This window comes from Mus musculus, chromosome 8 (assembly GCF_000001635.26).
Source record: "Mus musculus strain C57BL/6J chromosome 8, GRCm38.p6 C57BL/6J".
Taxonomy (NCBI): Eukaryota; Metazoa; Chordata; class Mammalia; order Rodentia; family Muridae; genus Mus; species Mus musculus.
Genome location: NC_000074.6, coordinates 103,297,748 through 103,321,084, shown reverse-complemented (window position 1 = coordinate 103,321,084; position 23,337 = coordinate 103,297,748). Strand labels below are relative to the sequence as shown.

Genomic DNA, 23,337 nt, shown 5'->3' with positions numbered 1-23,337 from the left:
GATCAAAGAGCCATTATTTCATCAGTGGGCTGTGACTACAGTTGAGAGTGACCCTTCCAAATCAAGTCCCCAGACCAATGGCAATGCCAGTGAAAAATAGGCAAACCACACACTTGGTCATCTATGCCTTTACTTGACACCTGCCAAAATTGGTGTGGGGGGACTTTCACAAATTTATAGGTATAGATTTTGGTGTCCACAGAAGCTGAGAAACCTGTCCATGGTCAAGTGGTAAAGCCATGGTCTTTATGGATATAGCCTTGGATGGATTATAAATTGCATGCCTTATCTACCTGTGCCATACAAATTTTCCATAAGTGTTGATTTTTTTCTTTGCATGTCTGTGTAGGAGACTATTTTATGATGCCAGTCCTTGGGGATCATAGAATGAAGTGTTTAATTAAGTAATTTCCCTATAGATGAGACAAATCCTACTCGGGGGGATTCATGGCATGTTCTGTATCTAATAAGATGTCCTTTACCTCTGTTTTCTATCTCCATTCAAGCTCAGATTAGTCAAACACTCTGTTAATCTTTACAAATTATTTTAAAGCATAGATGAAAGATGAGAGATTTGAATACATAATACTCCTTTTCAATTAATTAATTTGTACTTATGTTCTTATGGTTTAGGAAGAAATCCAAGGCCTGCTACAGTAATATTATTGGATGTACAAATCTAAGGTTTGGAAAGTGACCCAGTGGATAAAGCTCTCGATGTAGAAGTATGAATGTCAGAATTTGCTTCTCTATAGCCTGCATTAAAGCAGGACAAGCCTGGTAAATCCCAACACATCTATCTAAACTGCTAAGAGTTGATGAATTCTAGGTTCAGTGTTTATCCATAGTAAAGTGAGGAGTGATCAAACAAAATGCCTGATGTGCATACATGTGTACAGGCACATGAATGCATGTGGGTCCACACCCTTGTGAATATCTACACATGCATGCATACATACCACATACCTATAGACTAGAAAACAAACCTGAAAATGTAAAAGCTAAGTTGGGCTTATTATCATTATCTCACTGAACTCTTGCTATTCAAATTCTTATATGTATTCACAGAGATTTAGAGTTGGTAACATCTGTGAGTTACACTAATAAAGAAAATGATGACCTTCAAATCAGCTATTACTTTAGAGCACATTCAACAAACTGTAATAAACAAGTAGGCAATCTGAACGTGTAGAGGGCCAGGCTTGAAAATGTATTGGCTCCTTAGTCAGCCAATGTTTCCCTGTTCACTCTGATTCAGTAGCTAACGCTAGTTCAACCAACCCTTAAAGATCTTGTAAAAATTAAATTAGATAGTGTGTGTACGTTTATCTCTATGCTTGGCACTACTGAAAATTAAAATCCTGATTGCTATCATAAGTAGTAATATTAACAATAAAATATATATGGACACTTACATTGCAATAGACAGTGTCTTCAGTGACTTATGGACTTAAAGTTATTCAGCCTCTTTGGGTAAGAGTTATAGTCTTAATTATAAATCAAGGAAACTGAGGCTTGAAGATAATATGCAGTTTGTTCAATGATTCCTAGTCAGTAATGAGGAACTAAAAGTAGGGCTTCATATTTTATATTCATAACCACTATGATATGCAAGCACTCTCATAATAGCAAGAGGCATTATACATACAGAAAGGAAATGTCTAGTTCCTACAGTGAGAGGTCAAATCTAAATCCAAACTAGGGAATGATTGGGGGTACAGATTAGAGGCATTGGATCTATTGAGAACATCAGAGAAGATTAAAAAACAATGCCAGTCTGACCAGGAGGATTGAGAGATGAGTCCCAGTGTGTACAGAGAAGCAGGTAGCTTAATCAGTGACATGAGCTTTGCTTATGGAAAACCCAACTACATATCTACAAAATCTCCATCATCACACCTCATAAAGACAACACAATAGTAGCTGTAATGTTCAAATAAATGGATCTGTATCAAATTTATCTTTCCTACTCATGAATTGTGGCCTTGACTTAGCAATCCACATCCACCAGTCAATAAATGGGGTTGTCAATCTACTTCACAGCAAGGCCAAAAAATTGAATGACAAGTCATGCATAAAGTACAAACATGGCAGCTGTCTTTCAGGTGTGTTTCAGTGAGTTTGGTCTTCCAAATGAGACCTATGGCTATTCAGAAAAATATAAGTGTGGTATATTTGAATTTGCTCAGATAGTACGATGTTCCCAAAGAGTCCTCCACTGCCAGCTCCAATTAACATCTCTCAATGTGGACATCCATGGGTGTCTAAACCTAAGTCAGATTCAAGGAGAAAATTATCCTAAAAAACTCTATAGCTTTCAGTGTTCTGTGTTCTTCTAAAACTGTAAAAGTAAGTCTGCTAGTCTTACTTTCAGGTTTCTAAGAGTCTTTCAGGAAGAAAGACATGACTTTCTACTTCTGAAAAGTATGTTTTTATGAAGGTGCTTGTGAAGAGCCTTTGACATGCCAGTTCTTGACATCTGTTCCCTGCCACCTGAGTCTCCTAAGGAGTGCTGTCAGATAAAACGCAAGAAGTTCACATAAATTGGCATGGAAGAGAGTCAAGAAATACATTTAAAAGTACACTAGATGAGATATACTTATCCTGAAAAATACATGCAAGTATATTTGTACAGAAATTATTTGTTGCTTATCTGAAGAGCAAGTTTAACTTGATATTTATTTACTGTACTTCATATCCATACTTCTAAGGCCTAGCAAGTTTACTGGCATAGAATAGTTAAAATAAGACAGAGCTGGAGGCTCAAATCCTCAAGTCACTTTTTTGGCTATATGAACTTTAGGTGGCAATTTCTTACAAGGAAAGGATAAGGAGGTAAGAAGACATATCTTCAAGTTACTATGCTGGGTAATAGAGATTGCCAATGTGGTGGAACCTACACTTACCTGGGAGATACATCTGAATGCTCACAAGGGAGTTTTAGGTGTTGGTTAATCAAAGCAGGAACACCAACCCTGATGTGGGCTGGCACTATTCCAATGGAGTCCCAGGGTGAAAGCTGGATAAACCCAGACACCTATTCTGTCCTTCTCCATGTACTGACTATAGATGCAATGTGACCAACCACTTCATGCTCCTGCCACCAAGACTTCTCAACTCCGATGAACTGTGCCATAAAACTGTAAGCAGAAAGCAATACTTTCTTCCAGATGCTGTGGTTGTCAAGTATTGAGTAAAATCAAGGACAATGGAGGAACCAAGACAATTATTGCAAAGATAAAGTAAACTTGTGAAAACAGCATGGCTGGGGTAGCTCACAGTGCAGGAGAGAAATGTATACCCTTCTAAGTAATGTTCTGCTCTGTTTGTCAAAGGGTTTCATAGCTAGTATGTCTTCCTAAACCTGCACAGGCCTGTAACTATTTCCAATTCTCTAGGCTTCCCAGTGAGTGCGTTCCTTTGTTTTTGGTACTTATATACAACTCTGGATGTTTTATGTCCTAGTTTCTCCCCAGTAGCCTCCCTGATACAAGCAAGCATCTTCAGCCCACTGGAGGAAGACTCAAATTCCTTTCTAGGGTTTGGTTTGTGATGTGGCATGTTGCCATGGCTTGCTTCAACATATGGTCCCCATGAGCTGGCTTCCCTAAGCAATCATTTTTCATTTTGATTTTGTTTTCAAAGACGAAGGATAAATTATAGGCTGAGGTGTATTGGTAACATCACTAGTGGTGTTGATATCTGGATTTGTTTTGCTCAGTGTATGGAGTGGGAATCATGCAGTAACCCTCATATTTGGCTTTGAATGTAGGAACAGTAGCACTCATAATCCATGAGGAAGGGGTTACATCTAGTTATGAGGGAAGATATTGGTGCTTAATGGACTTAAATGATCTGTTCCCAGATTACACAGATTGTAAGTGGGCAGCAGGGCCAGGATTTAAGCTAAAGCCTGGCTCATACCAACAAGCCTCTCCTTTCCTCCACCAGCACTGTTTTTGCCTGTTTACTCTGATTTTATGTGCAATGATAAGGAAACAAAGCACTTGGTTTGTGAGCCAAGAACATGCGTCCCTCGACTCTCACCCCCACACTCCCTGACAAAGGAGAAATAAACAGGGTCTTGTGAAATCTCTGTAATACACTTAGGGATAGTAGCCAAGAATGTTAGTCTGGCTGGCCATAGAGTGCCTAGAGCCCTCAGCATTTCTCCTTTTACTTCTCTTTAGCCACAAACCTATTCATTGCTACAGAGGCTGTAGTATAGCTGGTTCCTTGTTTCAAGCCTGAGAAATCTCGTTAGGGTCTTGCTTTGGTGACTGCTGGGGCCACATGAGGCCATGCCTCCCGACTGCTGGGATCACAGGCATGCTTCACTACTCCGAAGCAGATTTATTCATTTTGACTGCAGTTGTATTTTCAACTCCATGGTTCAATGCATTTACATTTTCCAGGAATGAAACTCTCTCTCTCTCTCTCTCTCTCTCTCTCTCTCTCTCTCTCTCTCTCTCTCTCTCTCTGTATGATGAATGTATGTTCATGTGAGTACAAATATGTCCATATATGGTGCATGCATGGAGGTCAGAAGACAACCTTGGGTGTTGTTGCTTACCTTCCACCTTGTTTGAGACAGCCTTTTATTGCTGGACTCAGCTTTGTGTGAGTTAACTGGCCAGTTCACTTATGACTCTCATCTTAGTGCTGAAGTACTGGACTTACAGGCTTGTGGAATCATGCCTGGTTTTACAGCAGGATGGTGGGGCCATTGCTGCAAACCTTGGTTTGAAGGAAACATCAGGGAGATGTCACTGGATCATAAAGGTGGGAGCAGAGAGTTGCTAGTGGAAAGCAAGTGGGGATAACTTGCTGTCAGCAATCTGTGAAAACAAGCAAGTATAGCCTTGAGACTTGAGAAGAAGGATAGCAATGGTATGTGTATGATCTACCATTCTATGCAGAAGAACTTTGGGGACATCCAGGTTGCCGATACATCTTATCCATTCCAGGGTGTAACTAGAGGCTTGAGTTATCTGTGAGCACCACAAGGACTTTCATTTTGCATGAAGATGAATGTCAGAGCTGGGAATCTGACCTATGGCCTTGACTGGTCAATGGCTTGCCAAATATGGTTGTTAAAATATCAGCAGCCTTCTTTTTCTGTGGGAATCCTCCTTCTTCCTCAGCCCCTGGCATGTGTGCACCCCAGGTGGGAGTCAAGGGGTCATGGGTAGAGTCAGAGTTCCCACTTCCTGCTGTTCCTGGGACTAAAGTGTGGAGGCAGGAAATTGCAGAGTTGGTGGATATGAGTTGTACTAACCAAGTGCAGAAGATGTGCAAGTAGAAACAGTGCTCCAGCCAGAAGTCCCAAGGATGATGTTCACAGTCCCTACTGTTTAATTCATATATTTCGCATACCTGGCTCTATGCTATAGTCAGGGACAGTGTTGGGAGTCAGGCAGAAGTCACAGAGGTAATGTTAGGCTAAGCCAAAAATGTCTTTCATAATTGCCAATGCCCATACCAATTTACACTTGAATGTTTCTGCAAATATTATTATCTTTTTCATCCAGCAACTTCAGTGGGTCTTAAACATGGAAGAATTTAACCTCCTAACTCTACCCTCCAACAGAGGGGAGATTTGACAAAATCAAAGACATGTTTGATAGTTGCAAGAGATGGGACATTAGTACCAGCACTTAGTGGAGGGGATCTGGCTGCTGATACGCACTTCAGAATATTCAGGAAAGACCCTGGAACAAAGAATTATCCTAGCAAAAAATGTCAACCATTGAGAAACTCTAACCACATATAGGTGACAAGGTGAGCATCCAAAGAAATGTCTGCACACTGCAAGAATGGTAACTTTCTCCACCCCTTTCCCTTTCTTCCTTCTACCTCTGGTTGCTTGTCTGTTCCCATTGTAAGTCTCTCTGGAAGGCTTTAGTAGCATACCCAAGATAGGTGTCTTTAACTGGTTTAGTGTCTCCTTTAACCAGGAGTGAAATCATCGTGTGGCTTTTACCCAGATGAGCTTGAGCAGAGAACAAATACCTTTTTAGAACAATTGTGTATATTTTGATACTTCTTCTAAAAACTTAGTTTTGGGGAATGAGCTGAAAGGTCTACAGCAGAGGCAGATCTGCAGGCACCAGAGGCTCCACCCCTGTGAGATGGACACCCTAAGGAAATCAGTGTGATCCCAGAGAAAACAATTAGAACCATGTGGTTTTTCATTCGCTACTGTTTTCAGAAGCCCTGCCAAAACATTTGCAATGAAGACAAAAGGGTCATTCATGCCCAGCAGTGCACACTGGGGAAAGCAGTGTCCCCTGGATGGAGAGAGGCAGGCAGTCTGCTGGCTCCCACCATTAGGCTTTATTAGTGGGGCAAACACAATTTAGGGAATCAATGAGGGGGTCACACACTACTGCTAGTTAGAGAGGAATCCTGGAGGGCAACCCTCTCTCTGTGCTGGGGAGCTTGGCAGGGAAGGGCTCCCACCTAATTAGTGTCCTTCTGAATGTTTAAAAGCAGAAGGCTATGAGGAATTTCTATGACTATTTAATTATGGTTGGGTCTCTTTTGTCTCAAAATGGGCTAGAGTCTGCTAGTCTAATGCAGGACCACAGGGGAGCTGTACAAAGGCCCCCTAACTATTTGGCCTCTCCATGTTTCTGCCATGCCCCAAGAGTGAGGGAATTGTATTTCCCCCAGAAAACTGTCCCATAGATGTTGCAAACCACTGAACCTTAAGGACCTCAGGAAGTAATGGGATTCTCATCAATACAGCAACTCAAACCTAAACAGAAGAAATGGGGAAAGAACTGAAGAAAGAAATTGAGAAAGAAGAGCAAGAGATGTTCATCTACATTTAAATAGATTTGGGACTATTATCCTGTCTATAAAAAAAGAAATGCCTGGTTCTGTTTAGGATCTTTTCGTTTATTAAGTGATTAATTGACTGAATGCACTGAAGTAAGCTGTTGCCTCAGGGTTTGGGGGATGCTTATATATTTTAGCAGAAGAATTACCTTTATGAATACAATTAATTCTTTCATAAGTTTAAAAGAGTGTTTCAAATCTTCATTTAATGTTGTTTGATGGTGAAAAGACGGATTCTAGGGAATCGGTGCAATCTTTCCCCTTTAAGGCTCTTATAATTTCAGGAAAGACATTTCATTCTAAGATGATAGAAAGAAAATGTAAGACAAAGAAATCATCACTGTTCTTGTTGTTAGAGAAGGTTATTAGGTCTGTACTGTGATGTTATAACTTGGATAAGAAACTGAATAAAAATTCCCAAACAAAGGGCAGTCTAACCCAGGCTGACATGCAAGTTCAAGGAAGTTTCCTTGACTTTTTATTCAAAGCACAGTAGCTCAGCAGGGTGTGCAGAAAATTGAAGTTTAATGACCAGAGGTTCAGGGATTTGCATTGAGGCGCTTGTGTGTGTGTATGTGTGTGTGTGTGTGTGTGTGTGTATGTGTGTGTGTGTGTGTGTGTGTGTGTGTGTGTGTGTGATTTACAAGGTGGCCTTGAGGAATCACTTCTCGAAAAAATCCAGTTCTTCTAGGAAACTGAAAGAGTAAATTGTGCTCAACTTAGTGTTTTAGCCACTTTTCAATACTACAGGAAGTAGTGCATGTTAGCATTATTTAAAGATGATGCAATGCAATAAGAAATTAAGGTTTTTGTTATATTTTATGGTTATATTATTTCTGCATCCAACCTCAAATATCAATAAGTTCTGTATGAGTTCCTTATTATAGAAATTCCATTATTCCACATTAAGATTTCTTCTAAGGTTTGAAGAACATGTTTTGGTAATATTATCATCATTAATGATCAAGCACTTGCATGGTTTCTTTTATTTTACTTTTGAGTGTCTGATGAAATAACCATCAAGTGATGGAAGAGGCTCGGGACTAAGAGACAGAGAATGACTGATATCCTGCATTGTTCCCATTCTGCCTTTCCTCTCTTTTCTTTCTTTATGTTCTTGGTAATTCTTCCTGGCCTTCTCCCCTACCTCATATTTATATGGAAGACATATATCTTGTGATATAATGTTAGTGAGACAAACTCCTTGAGCTCAGGGCCTTCACAATTTACTGGTGGTAGAAGTCTGGTCAATGAGGAATGGAAATAAACTATCAAACACTTTTCCCAGCAAACCTGTATGGAATCAGATGCAAGAAGAGGCTTCTTAGAAATGGAATGTCAGGCTCTTGTGGGGTGAGTGGGGTTTTAGAGAATGAAAGGACAGAAGGATGAGACTCAAGACAGAAGAGTGTTCTCGAGCACCTTCTAGGAAATGAGACAAGGTAAGATGGGCCTTCTCAGTCACGGGACATTCTGATTTCACCTGATGGCTACCTAGAACGATGGGCATGCTGAAAAATCAAGGTTGTGATATGTTCTAGATCATTGTTATCATGGGAAGTACAGTTAGAATGAGGAAGTAAGAGGTGGAAAGTATAACTTTGGGATGCAGAGAATGGTAGTCCTCAAGGGCAGTGGCTGATCATCAAGCTAAAGATGCAAAACACTAAGCATCGTCCTGAGAACAAGCAAAATGCCATGCCAATCAGTATTCAGTGGGGGCAGATAGGCAGGGCTGTGACAGACCCGGGCTCTTTCTGGTTCTTTCTCACCTGAAGCTACCTGCTGTGGAAAATAATTTTGTCTCACTTAACAGTACTTTTTCCAGCCTGTAGAACAACCAGTTTATGTAGCTCATTTTTGGAAGGTAGTACATGCTCAGGGCCCATATGGCTCCATTATCTGTTAGAGAACGTTCTAGAGAAAGGGATAATTACTTGGTTGTTCATTTGTTTCTACAGATGAGACCACGTGTTAAGAGGATGATTTTGGCCATTTCTGTTTCTTGTTTTCTATGTTTGGAAGCAGCAACTACACCATCTTGTTGGTATTACAGAAGAACAGGTAAAAGATAGGTTTTAGCAGGACCACTTAGCCTTAACATTCACAAAAATTTTGTCATTTTTCATTGGACATTGCAGGTATCTTGGCTATAACTCAATTTCATGATGACACCTTTAATTCTACTCTTCCCTCTTACCTTTTCTTTAGTAGTGTTTCATGTTCTCTCATGTGGTCTCCCTCTATCCCTCCCTGAGGTGCTGTCACAGTTCAAACACTTAACATTTTGGGCAGGTTAGAAATGGATACAGTCCACTACAGTGTGTTTACAACCAGCTGTGGGATTTATTTCCTAGAGGAGATATTTCCTTTAAAGATACTTCTTGTTTACTTAATGGTAGTTCTTTCCAAACACTCAGTCTCATAATGATCATTTCCTTGGACCTCAAGCAGGAGCTCAACCTTGGGGGTACTGTATGTAGAACTGCCTTCATATTATGGGTCTATCTTTTCCAAACATCAATGGCTGGTAGTGGAAGAAATGATGTTAGTCTGGGAAAAACTCAAAGTTGCTGAATGAATCCCACCAAGTCTCCAGCAGCAATCCCAAGACGGTCTTCCCCATGAATGTGGAACATTTTCTCTTTTAGTTCTTTTATCTCTAACTCATGGTGTGACTAGCACATGTTATGGAACTTCAAATTGTGCAGATGGAAAATGTAAACAATCATCCATCCATCTCTCAGAAATGTTTTCCAGATTCAAACTTATACAAAAGTTAATAGGCTTGTGTATCTCAGGATCCTTTGCGTTCTGATGCTGTAACAGTTAGGTACCACTTGTCAGTGGGTTCAAAGAGTGATTATTTTCCATGGTACCTGCCTAATCAGTTTTCAGCAGGTTTTCTCCTTTCTATTCTTTGGAAGGGATCTAATGAGACAGAGCTTTAACCATCTTATAAAAACCAACATCTCAATATTAGTTTGCAGAATAACAGATAATTTATAGTCGTACTTCATTTTATAAAGTAGAAATACGATCATGTATTTCAAAGGCCGAGAAACATAATCCTTCCAAGCACTTGGATGTATAGGAGAATGAGACACATTCGTGTGTTCATAAATGTCTGAGAATCTAAATAATTTGGCTGTCTCTCACATTCAAAAGTGTATCAGATGCACACCAAGAAGAGGAAACCTCTTAAATTCCAACACATGTCTATGAAAACAGTATTTACTGTATGTTGCAAATGCATGTGTGTGTGTGTGTGTGTGTGTGTGTGTGTGTGTGTGTGTTGGGGGTATTGTGAGTTGTTTATTACTAGGGGTGGAGGAATCAGGGTCACAGAAGAGACATACTGGTAACAGTTATTGATTTTCAGTTACATTCATAATATGCCAGCAGTCTATAAATTTCTGGAGGCTAATGGAGTAAATAATTAGTCTAAAATGTCACTTAATGATGCATTTTGAATACATATTAAAGTAATTCCAGATAAGATGCGTAATATGCAAAAGACACATTGGTTCCACAGGAGGAACAGAACGAGAAGAAGAATCCTAACAACATTCCCATAATCCGTTTGTCATTATCAAGAGGTAAAGCAAGATTTTAGAACGGGATGGTGTTAGGCCACTGTGAACTGTATGTTATCTGAATTGCAGCACCTCTCTAAGAATATTTTTTCTCAAATATGAAGCAGGAACAGCAACACCCATTTGGCTCCACACTCTTGTACTTAGTGTATTGAATTTCATAAATATGCTTAGACTCCCAGGGTTGGGAATAAATTAGATTGACAATAAGATACAGTTTAGTACTGTGCAATGTGAACTCCTAGAATGTTCTTTCGTAAGTTAAGCCAAGTTCTCTACATCATCCCTCATACAAATAAGTAATGCATCATTTGAACGATGCCAATCCTTCCAGAAGGATTTTAATTTTTCCCATTTACTATAAACTTTTCCATTTCATGTATCTTCCTTTGTTATGCATGGTGAAATTATTTAAGAATAGTTCTCTGGCATGAAGATCAGATGGATATTACATGTGCTAAGAACCATGTTTTTAATATATATACATACATTTTTGTGTGTGTGTGAATATAAAACATATGTGTGCACATGTGTCATGTGTGCACAGTCTATTTCAGAACTGTCCTTTAGGTGCTATTGGCACAGTAGTTCCCCATTATCTGCAGTACCACTTTCCACAGTTTCTCTCACTCTTGATAAACTAAAGCCTAAGATGAAAACCTCTAGAAATAAAATATATTTCAATAACTTTTATTATAGTGTGTTGTTATACATTCTATTTTATTACCAGTCATTGGTCTTAATCTCTTACTGTACTTCAATCCAATTTTCTTCAGTTTAGACACATAATCCTAGGGATGTTTATAAAGGAAGAATGGCATGCACAGTGCTTGGCACTTCCGTGGTTTCAGGTATCACTCTGTGTCTTATAACATGTCACTCACAGGTTATAAGGGACCACTATATTTTCCTCTATTATAGTTAGCTGAGTTATCTTCTATTTTAACTTCCCCTGTTCCATTTATCCCCTAATTACTGCTTTTATCTATCATGTAGCTCAAAAGTTATCTCCTATATGATCTAATTCCTTAGTTGCTTTGTCTTCCATTTTGGTTGCTCTTTCCTATTAACTTTTGTAATTACCCATGGGGATTCTACAACTTATCTAGTGACCTCTCAAGGTTAGGGATAGTGTTCATTCTGACTCAAGGGATAGAGCCCATTCTGACTCAGTGTTTAGCAGCAACTCATTTGGACCCTTGAGGTCATGGCTAATCATCTAGCTAGGAAAGTAAACTCAAGCCATTCTATCCCTCTGCACACACTGGGTTTTGCGATACAGCTAACCCGAACTTGACAGGCAGCTGTCATTGTGTTACTTGTGGAAAGCATTGCTCCATTATTAACTAAAACTTTCAAATTAGAAGAGTTCCAAGTTGTAGGGCAGGGGCTAGATAACCTTTGAATGAGTTCAGTTATGAAAGAGTTCATATTTGCCCCTGGGATTTCAGACATGTATTTTGTGGTTGTGGGAGTACCGCTGCTATATATTAGTTGCTTGTTTAAAGCATATATTTCAGAGTTGTAGATCTAATACTCAACTGGTAAATATTGATTCTCAATGAGTCTCATAACTGAACATTTAACAGACCATAGTTTGCTTTTGAGTAGAAGACTTACATTGTCAAACCATCAAATTCCATCAGAATCACCCAAAAGCCGCATATCTTCTGTAAGATGAGTTCCCGATTCATCTGTAATTAGGTGCATTATTTTAAGGGTGCCTACAAAGTTCTGTTAGTCCATAGATAGCAATTATGAAAGTACACTGCGGCAGAAAAGATGAATCTATATTAAGAACATGCCTCTATTCCAGTAAGGGCAAACTGTTGTCCTTTCCTTGAAGTGAGAGATTTGACATAGCCAATCTGATATGATATGACATAACCCTCTTGACTGAATGACGTAATTAAAATAATAAAATACAGCCATTCAGCTGCTGCTGTGAGAATCTTAATATGGTCATCTAGCTTAACCTAATGAATTATATGTGGGAGTTTACTCTAAGAGAAATAAAATATAAGAAGTTTCCTCCTACCTAAAGGAATCAATTAAGGAATTACCCGTATTAGCAAAACCTGGAGAACAATCTAGTCTCCCACGTTGCAGGGAGGGGTTCCAGGGAAAGGGTTAAATCATCTACATAAATCAAGGAATCACTTTACAGAATTTAACAGCAAGGAAGAAGCAGAAAATATGGTATTAACACTAAGTCAAAAATGAATATCACAATAATTATGTACTTAAGGTATCATTATTAAGATAAGAGAAGTCTATGCATAAACACAAATAAAAAAATTAAAAAGAAAGAAAATCTTGTAACAAAAATCAGTTCCTGCCCAAGGGAAGAACAGGGACAAAAAAAAAAAAATGGAGAATAGACTGAAGGAAGAGTCAACAGGGGACTGCCCCACCTGGGGATCCATCATGTCTGCAGACCCTAAACCCAGCACCACCGTTGCCCACACTAGGATTAAGAGGTGCTTCCTGAACCCAGTGTGGTGGCGGTTCCTTGGGAGGTCTGGCCAGCAACTAACCAAAGCAGATGTGGATGCCACAGCAGACTTGAGCCAAGCATCAGACCGAGCACAGGGAATCTGGTTGGGGATCTGGCAGAAAGACAGGAGGAGCAGAGGGGCATTACAACCCCATTGGAAGAACAACGTAGGCTGGCCTTGAAGAATAAAAAAAAAAAAAAAAAAAAAAATTACTGACTGAGAACATGGGCCCCGGCCCCCGGCCAGATGGCCTAATTCCCCGGATCTTTTGGGAAAAACAACCACAAAATGTTTCAATGTCCCAGGTGCCTGGAAGTAAATATTCGCCCCTAGACTTCCCCTATTTCCTCTCCGATCCTCCCCCTAGGTTGTGTTTTTTGCCTTTATAAGCCTGCTGGAAAATAGGATCGTGGTCAGACTCCTCTACCCCTGCCTATGGGTCTCGACCTTAGCATGCTGGTTTGTGTGCCATTAAAACCTCGTGTGTTTGCAGCAAGCTTGACTGTTGTGGCTTTCTGGGCTCTCGATCCCTGAGACTTGAGTGAGGGTCTCCCTTCGGGGGTCCAACAGCCTGACCAGCCAATTCTCCCAGAGTCTAAACCACCAAACAAGGAGTGTACCTGGAGGGATCTATGGCTCCATAATCATATGTAGCAGAGGATTTCCTTACCTGAGAGCAAAGGGAGAGGAGGCCTTTGGTCCTTGGGAGGTTTGATGCCCCAGTGTAGGGGGACGCTGGACTGGTGAGGTGGGAGAGTGTGGGTGAGTGGGGGAACACCCTCATACAGGCCAAGGGGAGGGGGAGGGCAGATGTGGGATGGGGAGTTGGTGGTGGGGTAACAGGGAAGTGGGACTACATGGGATGGGGGACCGTGGTGTGGTAACTGGGAAGTGCGATATCATTTGAGATGTAAATGAATGGAATGATTAATGATAATAAAAAAAATCAAGTTACTTGACATTTTCCTGTCTTTCCTAACTTTCTTTTGTGCATATTCTAGCTATCCTGTGCAAGATTATCTTCTTCCATCAATCCTACCTCAACTCCTACCAACTGTCATCCTGCTGACAGAAAGAGCCTGGGAATGGCATTGTTCCCAATCTCTGCTGGCTGCACTCCCATTGAGATACATTCTCTATGATGTAGACAGGGATTGTTTATTTATTTAGCCAACATATATTGCTCTGGCCCAGGAACACACTACGTGGACAAGGTTGACTACAAATTTGCAGAGAGCCTCTGCCTCCTAAATGCTGGCCTTAAAGGCATGAGTCATTACATTCAGCAATATTGGATATTTTTAAAATACAAATTTAATTACATAATTTTCTTTGCTTAAAAACCTTTTATTGGTTTTCCATTGCTTTAACAATAAGGTATGCAATGTTTAGTGTACTTTAAAAGGCTGCTCATAGCCTTTTGTCCACAGAAAACATCTGTAGTGAATTCACTTTTTAACCTATGTTTCCAATCACTCCCAGGTCCATATTCAGTCCCAAATTCAATCCACATGCCTCTGCTAAAAGGCACTAAGCCTTTAACCTTGACTGTTAGCATTGGTAAGCTTTAAGTAAAAGGCTGTGAACATGTTATGTCTTTCTTTTTACTGTCTTGTTTTGTTTTCTAAAATATTCTTCATAAGCTAAGCAGTGCTATTAAGTCAAATATAATTAATACAAAGATAATGAGCATCTTTTAAAGGACTTGTTTCATTTTCTTACTAGACCAGGAGGATTTATAAAAGGCAAATTATTTCAAGAGTTGGCTAATCTGACTTTGAATTTCAGGCAGAATGCCTACCACTGCACAGAAAGAAAAAAGAGGGACTAAGGATCCGTGTCAACCCTTTGTAATTATTTCATAATTGTAACAGAAGTTGAGAAAAACATTACCATAAGTTGACAGGACTCAGAATAAATCAACATAAAAGAATACCAAGTAGTTTCTATGACAAGTGTGAAAGAGGGGTGCATCCTCTTCACTACTTTTAAGGTAAAAGTGTTCCACTCCCACACACAGCATCCCAGGGGTCCTGCCCCTGAGGTTTTCTGTCTCCCACTATTGTGTATCTCAACAGGCATCCTTGGTGGTGAATCCCCAGGCTCCAAAAAAGGGGAAAAAATCCTGGCTTTCTGATAGCTCTGTTACTGCAATAGCATTCTTGGTCTGTAAAGGAAGTCTTCCTCCCCCCACCCAGTTGTTGTTGTTGGATTTTTCGGGGGAAGTGGCTAAGATGATTCTTAGATCTTGTCTTTCCATCTCAATTTAGTCCACTAGTATTTCAAGATGCTAGTAGTACTCAGAGAACTTTAGTCCCTGACTTCCACTTTGTTAGTCGGGGTTGGCATGTCTGGCTGTGCTTTCTCTTTCCCACACGTGATGGTTTGTATATGCTTGGCACTATTAGGAGGTGTGGCCTTGTTGGAGTAGGTGTGCCACTTTGGGCATGGGCTTTAAGACCCTCTTCTTGGACTCCTGGAAGCCAGTTTTCTCTTAGAAGCAACCTTCAGATGAAGATGTTAACCTTTTAGCTCCTCCTGTACCATGCTTGCCTGAATGCAAGGATTGCATCATAATATCGAGCATATTTCTGACCTCTCTTGCAAGTATAAGCATAGGCAACTAGTCAACTGATTGGTGGCTTCTGCGATGACCCAGTGGCAGGTTTAAATGCTAGCTGCATTCCTTTGCTCTAGGGACATCTCTATGGATTTCTTTAATGGGTTAAAATTAGTCTGTTATAGGCTCTCATAACCACATGATTTCCTTATGTATCATTTTATTACATGATGTGCCTCAGAAAGAATTCTATTTTTCTTCTCTCACTTTGTTCCTTAAGTTTGTTTGTGTCTGAACCAACACAAAACCAATGGTGAGCGTTTTGTGGTGGTTTGAATAAGAATGGCCCCCGTCTTATTGATGGTGTCTTTTGCCTTGCAGAAACTTTGGAGTTTCATTAGGTCCCATTTGTCAATTCTCGATCTTACAGCACAAGCCATTGCTGTTCTGTTCAGGAAATTTTCCCCTGTGCCCATATCTTCAAAACACCCATGGAAGGAGTTACAGAGACAAAGTTTGGAGCTGAGACGAAAGGATGGACCATGTAGAGACTGCCATATCCAGAGATCCACCCCATAATCAGCTTCCAAACGCTGACACCATTGCATACACTAGCAAGATTTTATCGAAAGGACCCAGATGTAGCTGTCTCTTGTGAGACTATGCCGGGGCCTAGCAAACACAGAAGTGGATGATCACAGTCAGCTAATGGATGGATCACAGGGCTCCCAATGGAGGAGCTAGAGAAAGTACCCAAGGAGCTAAAGGGATCTGCAATCCTATAGGTGGAACAACGTTATGAACTAACCAGTACCCCGGAGCTCTTGACTCTAGCTGCATATGTATCAAAAGATGGCCTAGTCGGCCATCACTGGAAAGAGAGGCCCATTGGACTTGCAAACTTTATATGCCCCAGTACAGGGGAATGCCAGGGCCAAACAGGGGGAGTGGGTGGGTAGGGGAGTGGGGGTGGGTGTGTATGGGGGACTTTTGGTATATCATTGGAAATGTAAATGAGCTAAATAACTAATAAAAAATGGAAAAAAAAAAGAATGGCCCCCATATGTTCATATATATTTGAGTGCTTAGTCCCTGGGGAGTGGAACTCTTTGATAGGAATGGACAGATTAGGAGGAGTGGCTGTGTTGGAGAAAGTGTTTTGCTATGGTTGGGCTTTGAAGTTTCAAATGCCCAAGAATCCCATTACTTTGCCTACAGATTAGGATATAACTCTCAACTACTTCTCCAGCACCAGCCTGCCATCCCTGCTGCAAGGATCCCAGGCATAACAAAAATAGACTCATTCTCTGAAACTGTAAGCAAGCCCCAACTTATATGCCTTCTTTTATAAGAATTGCCTTGGTCATGGTGTTGTTTCATAGAAATAGAACAGTGATTAAGTCATAAATGACTTGATTAAATTAACAGATAGACTTACTCAAGGAGTTAAAGCTTAGGTAATAATGCTTGCATTAGAGTAATTATCCCACTGAAAGCAATGCAAATATGAGCATAGCACAAGTTTTCAAAGAGTGGGTAAATAAAAGAGTGACCAAAGAAGGGAGCAACTACTATGGAATTGATTTTTGAACAAAAGAAATATCAAAGATGATAAGTAAATGTATCCTTCCATGGAATATATTGAGAATAATAGTGTGAGGCGCTAGAACCCAGACTGCAGATTTACAGGTCTGATGAGTCAGAAGACAGAATCTTTCAGTTTCCTAAGATCATAGGACATTCTGAGAAAGAATAGAGTGTCCATACATGAATAACTCATGAATCTTTGTAAGAGGTTTAACTATGCAGGTGTGGATGAGATCCTATGGGTGCCAGAAGCAATATTAACAGTTTAAAGCAGGTAGGATCCTTGCAAGATTTCCTCTGCTACTCACCAAGAGCTTTGGGTTAGAACCCTGCTACATGAGCGAATTTCACTAAACATCTTTGGCATTGAAAATCCACAGAAGCCAGAGCTAGAGAATACAACCACTTCTGAGAATTAAAACATCTGCTCTGGACTAAGAGAGGAAGCAAGATAGTATCAACCTAAAACCTTCACCTTAAAGTTAAACAACCTTAAACTAAATGCTACAGTATCTAGGTATTAGTGCATATACTCAAGTGTCATTGTTTCAAACACAGCAACGGAATGGAGAGTCTCAGTAGCATAGCAACAACAATGCCCAGCCGGTTTTTGTTTTTTTTTTCCCCCTCTATTTTTTAGTACTAAATATATGAAGACAGAGGAAGAAATCTTGATTATGAGGAAACAAACCAGTAAACAAATGCACAAATTACCAGAGATTGGAGAAGTGCTTCCCGGCCTTTCTAACACTGTGACCCTTTAGTGCAGGTCCTCATGATGTGATGATCCACAACCATAAAATTATTTTCATTGCTACTGATATGAATCATAATATAAATCTCTAATATGCAGGGTATCTGATATGTGACCCCCATAAAAGGGTCATTTGATCCCCAAAGGGGTTAAAACCCACATGTTGAGAACTATTGGCTGAGAGTTAGCAGACAAATAAAATATTAATACATAAAAATATTAAAGAAATAAATATGCAAGAGAAATGCAGTTAGAGGATATTATTTGAAAAAGGATCAATTCAAAAGTTGAAGTAGACATTCAATAGCTGAAATGAAGATTAATTTGGTGGGATTAATGGAATATTGGTTCCAATGATAGTACCCATATACTTAAAGACACAGTAGTAAAATGCAGACTACATAGAGACAGATGAAAAATAAATGTATTAAAGATAAAACAAAAACACAATTGAGTTCAAGAAGAGAGGGATAATTGGTCAGAGAATATTTTAAAAATATAGGCAAACAACTTTAGTGTTTGATCAGAAACAATGACTCTTTAGATCAAGCATCTAAGAAAACTCTAGATACAACAAAAATTATACACAGAAGTATATAGTTAAGAATTTGTTGCTGAAGTAAAAGAAATGCCTTAGAAACATCCAGAATTCAGAAAATGTGAAGAAACATCACAGAAGTCTTAATGTTTCAAAATTGAAAAATGAAACAATGAAATCAAGAAGATAAAGGGACAATATCTTAAAGTGTCAGGTGGTGTGACTGTGTGTGGAGAAGCACTATTATGCAGATAATTTAGCCAGTCCTAACAGCTTTCAAGCCAAGAATAAAGCTTTCCCAATGAACAGAATCTGAAAAAAAGTACACACACACACACACACACACACACACACACACACACACACAGGCTCACACTAGAAGAAATACAAAGGGAAACACTTCAGGGCCAGTGTAAATGATATAAAATGGGCACTAGAGTCTAAAAGACAGAAGGAAGAACTAGAAATGGTAGCTATGAAAAGCTTAATTTTTCTTCCAAATGCTGTAAAAATGTAGTGGAATCTATTCACTCTTCTCAGTGAGATTCAAGTGTCCTCCCTTGGGACCTCCTTGGTACTGACCTTCTTTGAGTAATCAGAGCATGGTTGTCCTGTACTTTATGAGTAATAGCCACTTGTAAGCGAATACATACAATGCTTATTTTTCTGGGTCTGGGTTACCTCACTCAGGATGATCCTTTCTAGTTTTATCCACATGTCTGCAAATTTCACAACATCATTGTTTTGAATGGCTGAGTACTACTCCATTGTGTTAATAAACCACATTTCTTTATCCATTCTTCAGTTAAGGGACATCTAGGTAGTTTCCAGTTTCTAGCTATGACGAATAAAGCTGGTATGAACAACAGAGTCAAGCAAGGATCCTTGTAGGATGGTGGAGGACCTTTTGGATATATACCCAAGAGTGGTAGAGCTGGGTCTTGAGGTAGACCTATTCCTAATTTTCTGAGAAACTGCCAAATTGTTTTCTAAGATAGTTGTACATGTTTGGACTCCCACCAGCAATGGATGAGTCTCTAGTTCCATTCATTTGCCTGCAAATTTCATGATGTCATTGTTTTTAATGGCTGAGATAAATTTCACCTATGCACATTTGAATTTGATGAAATTAGGAATAGGTCTACCTCAAGACCCAGCTATACCACTCTTGGGTATATATCTAAAAGGTCTTCTACCATCCTACAAGGATACTTGCTCGACTCTGTTGTTCATACCTTGCACCACATCCTCACCAGCGTAAGTGAGCTGTCACTTACGTTTTTAATCTTGCCCATTCTGTCAGGTGTAAGATGGAATTTCAGAATTGTTTGGATTCTCATTTTCCTGATGACTAGGATGTTAAACATTTCTTTAAGTGGTTCTCGGCCATTAGAGATTCCTCTGTCAAGAATTCCGTGTTAGATCTATACTCTATTTTTTAAATTGGATTATTTGGCTTATTGATGTCTAGTTTGTTGAATTCCTTATATATTATGGATGTCAGCCCTCTTTCTCATGTGGAGTGAAGATCTTTTCCCAATTTGTAGGCTGCCGTTTTGTCCTTTTGCCTTACAGAAGCTTTTCAGTTTCATGAAGTCCCATTTATTAATTGTTCATCTTAGTACCTGAGCTGTTGGTATTCTCTTCAGGACGTTTTCTCATGTACCAATGCATTCAGGCTACTTCCTACTTACTTTTCTATCAGGTCTAGTGTGTCCAGTTTTATGTTGAGGTCTTTGATCCACTTGGACTTAAGTTTTGTGTAGAGTGATAGTTATGGATCCACTTGCATTCTACATGCAGACATTCAGTTAGACCAGCATCATTTGTTGAAGATGCTTTCTTTTTTTCCCATTGTATAGTTTTGGCTTCTTCATCAAATTCAAGTGTGCATAGGTGTAATTTACTTCAGCCATTAAAAACAATGACATCATCAAATTTGCAGACAAATGGATGGAACGAAGAAAGATCATCCTGAATGAGGTAACCCAGTAGACACACAAACAGGGTATGTACTTACTTATAAATTGATATTCATCACAAAGAACAGAACAGCCATACTACAAACCACAGGCTAAAGAAGCTAAGTAGCAAGGAATGTCTATGTAGGGATGCTTTAATCCCACTGAGAAGTGGAAATAGGTTAGATATCAGGGGGGAATGCAAGGGTGGGGCTGGTTTGAGGAGGAGGTGGAGATGGGAACAGGAGGGATGTGGTAAGGGGAGGATGGATGGAGAGAATACTGGGAGAGACAACTGGAGTGGGAGAGGGCCATCTCTGGGACAAGCTAGTGACCTAGGAAAATAGAAACTCCCTGTAATTTATGGGGGTGACTAAGATTTCTAACAATGGCTAAGCTTTCTACCAATGGCAGATATGGAGCCTAAAATGGTTATCTCCTGTAATCAGGTAAGACTGCCAATGGAAGGGTTGGCACACCCACCCAGCCACAAAACCTTAAACCCAGAATTTGTCCTACTAACAAGATGTGCAGGGGTAAAAGATGGAGCTAAATGAATCAAGGGCCAGAAAATGACTGGCCCAGCTTGAGATCATTACCACAAAAGGGAGCCTACTGCGGACACCATTAATGATATTCTGTTATACTTGCAGTCAGGAACCAAGCAGAACTGTCATCTGAGAGGCTTTTCCTAGAAGCTGATGGAAACTGATGCAGAGATCCATAGCCAAACATTAAATGGAGATTGGGGAATCCTGGGGAAGAAGGGAAAGAAGCATTGAAGGAGCCAGAACGGCCAAGGACACCACAAGAAAACCTACAGAATCAACTACCTTGGGCCTCAGAGAGGTCATAGAGACTGAACTGCCAACCAGAGAGCATGCACGGGATAGATGTAGGATTAATGCATGTATGTAACAGGTATGGAGCTGGGTGTTCATGTGGGATCCTAAGCCAGGAGCAGGGGCTGTCTCTTAGTACATATCCTGCCTTTGGATCCCTTGCCCCTAACTGGGCTGCCTTGTTGACCTCAGTAAAAGAAGATGCACCTAGCCCTACTGCAATTTGATATGCCAAGGCTGTTGATATACGTGGAAGGCTTCCCCTTTTCTGAGGAGAAAGGGGGGAAAGGTGAATGTGGAGGAATTGGGGTGAGAGGGAGGGTCTAGGAGGATAGGAGGGATTTAATCTATCAGGATGTAATCAGAATGTAAAGTAAATAAATAGCCTAAAAAATGCAGTAGATTCTTTAGGGGAAGATTTACAAAAATGAGGTCAGAGCTGAGGAGAAGGAACCTGAGGAGAGGAGAGAAAGAAAGAGACCATTTAGATTAAAGCTCATTCTATACATGAGCAGATGCAATGTCAACTCAGAACAGACTTCCATAAGCTCAGAATGCATTGTTATCTGTGGAACAGGTACTACTAACCAACAACAAAAATTGAATAAAAAAAAAGAAAAGGAAAGGAAAGGAAAGGAAAAGAAAAGAAAAGAAAAGAAAAGAAAAGAAAAGAAAAGAAAAGAAAAGAAAAGAAAAGAAAAGAAAAGAAAAGTCAAGTCCACCAAGAGGATTGGTTAACCAAAGAAAATCTGGCTGGAACTTAAGTGAAGAAAAGAGGAAACAAATACAAAGTAACCAGGTACTCAGCACAGAACATGCACAGATAGCAAAGTGCCACCCATGTTTCTAAGAAAGGCAAATGAGCCAATGTCAAAAGCAGTTCTTATATTGCTCTTAAAGGAAGAAACAAAGACAAAGAGTGTACTTTTCAGTGACACATTTTAACTCTAGCACATATGTGAGGGAAGATAAAAGGGGCAGAGGTGAACCTTCATGGATATACTGAGAGAGCCAATGTTTCCTATCAGGAAAGCAGACTCCGGTCAGGAATTATGGGACACACGAAGCACATTATTGTAAGGTTTTTTGTTTTTTTGCTTTTTTTGTTTTTTTTTCTGGTGAAAGGGCATCTTGATAGTTGGGAGCCAAGAAGTAGCACAAAGTCACACCCTACAACAAACCTCATACTAGAGTTTTATTAGGGAGAAGAACAGAATGGTCTCAGAATGCAAAGAGGAAGAAGAGCAGAGGGCTGGATTGAGAAAGCAAACAAATATGTGAAGGAATACAGTGTAGCTGTGGGCCTTTCTATGCCTGCCTCAGGTCCTGTTGTTTCCCACTGTCTCCTAACTTAATTATTCTGTTTATATTATCTAAGTTGTGTCACATTGCTGGTCAGTTAACTCTCCTTCCTTCCCAGCCTGCTTCTCCCTCCGTGTTGCCTGGCTGAATCCTGGACCTGATTCCTTCTAGTGTTCCCATCCTCCCCGGAAGTCCCACCTTCTACTTCCTGCCTTTGCTATAGGCCATCAGCTTTTAAATAAATCAACCTGAATGTGAGAGAGGCAGTACTGACAAAACACAGAGACAGATGCTGCTTAATAATGCCAAAGTCTGGCCTGTAATCAAATCTCTGTTGGTTCAGAAGTCAACATTTGTATAATATAGACAAAATCTTTACACACTGCTTAAAAAACATCACTCCAATACAGAAAATTTAGAAATGATTTTACCCAGCTTTACTCCACTGACATTTGTAGGTCAGATATCCAGTGACTACAGCACACATATTATTACAAGTATATTGGGGACATTCATCAAGAGAGACTATATGCTAGTCTTTAAAATACCTTTCAGTTAATGTTATTTGTTTGGAATCATAGAGTATGTTTTCTGGTAAGAGCAAAATAACATTTGAAACCAATAGTAAAATGGTATCTGGGAAAAAAAAAACCTCTACAAATATTTTGAAAGAGAAGAAATAACAAGGATAGTTAAAATGGTTTTAAATGGATAGTAGTTAAAATAGTAATAGTATAATTTGAAGTAGGGAAAGAGAGCATGAGGTCCTGAGTTCAAATCCCCAGCATATATGGCTTCACATGCCTGAAACTGCAATACAGGCAGAAGGGAAGCAGCAGATTACAAGGATTCATCC

The 23,337-nt window shown here is 39.8% G+C and overlaps 1 long non-coding RNA gene across 2 annotated transcripts in view; it reads right to left on the bottom strand.

The window, feature by feature from the left end:
- Positions 1–4,491: 4,491 nt before the first annotated feature.
- Positions 4,492–23,337, bottom strand: part of Gm39234 — a 19,787-nt gene continuing 941 nt past the window's right edge. Inside the window, exons 2-4 of one of the 2 annotated variants that reach the window (XR_879134.2) lie at positions 12,977–13,113; positions 12,060–12,133; positions 4,492–4,838 (exon numbers count right to left, since the gene is read on the bottom strand). This is a non-coding gene — a long non-coding RNA (predicted gene, 39234). The remainder of the gene's footprint in view (positions 4,839–12,059; positions 12,134–12,976; positions 13,114–23,337) is intronic. The other variant, XR_879135.2, reaches the window with a different exon arrangement.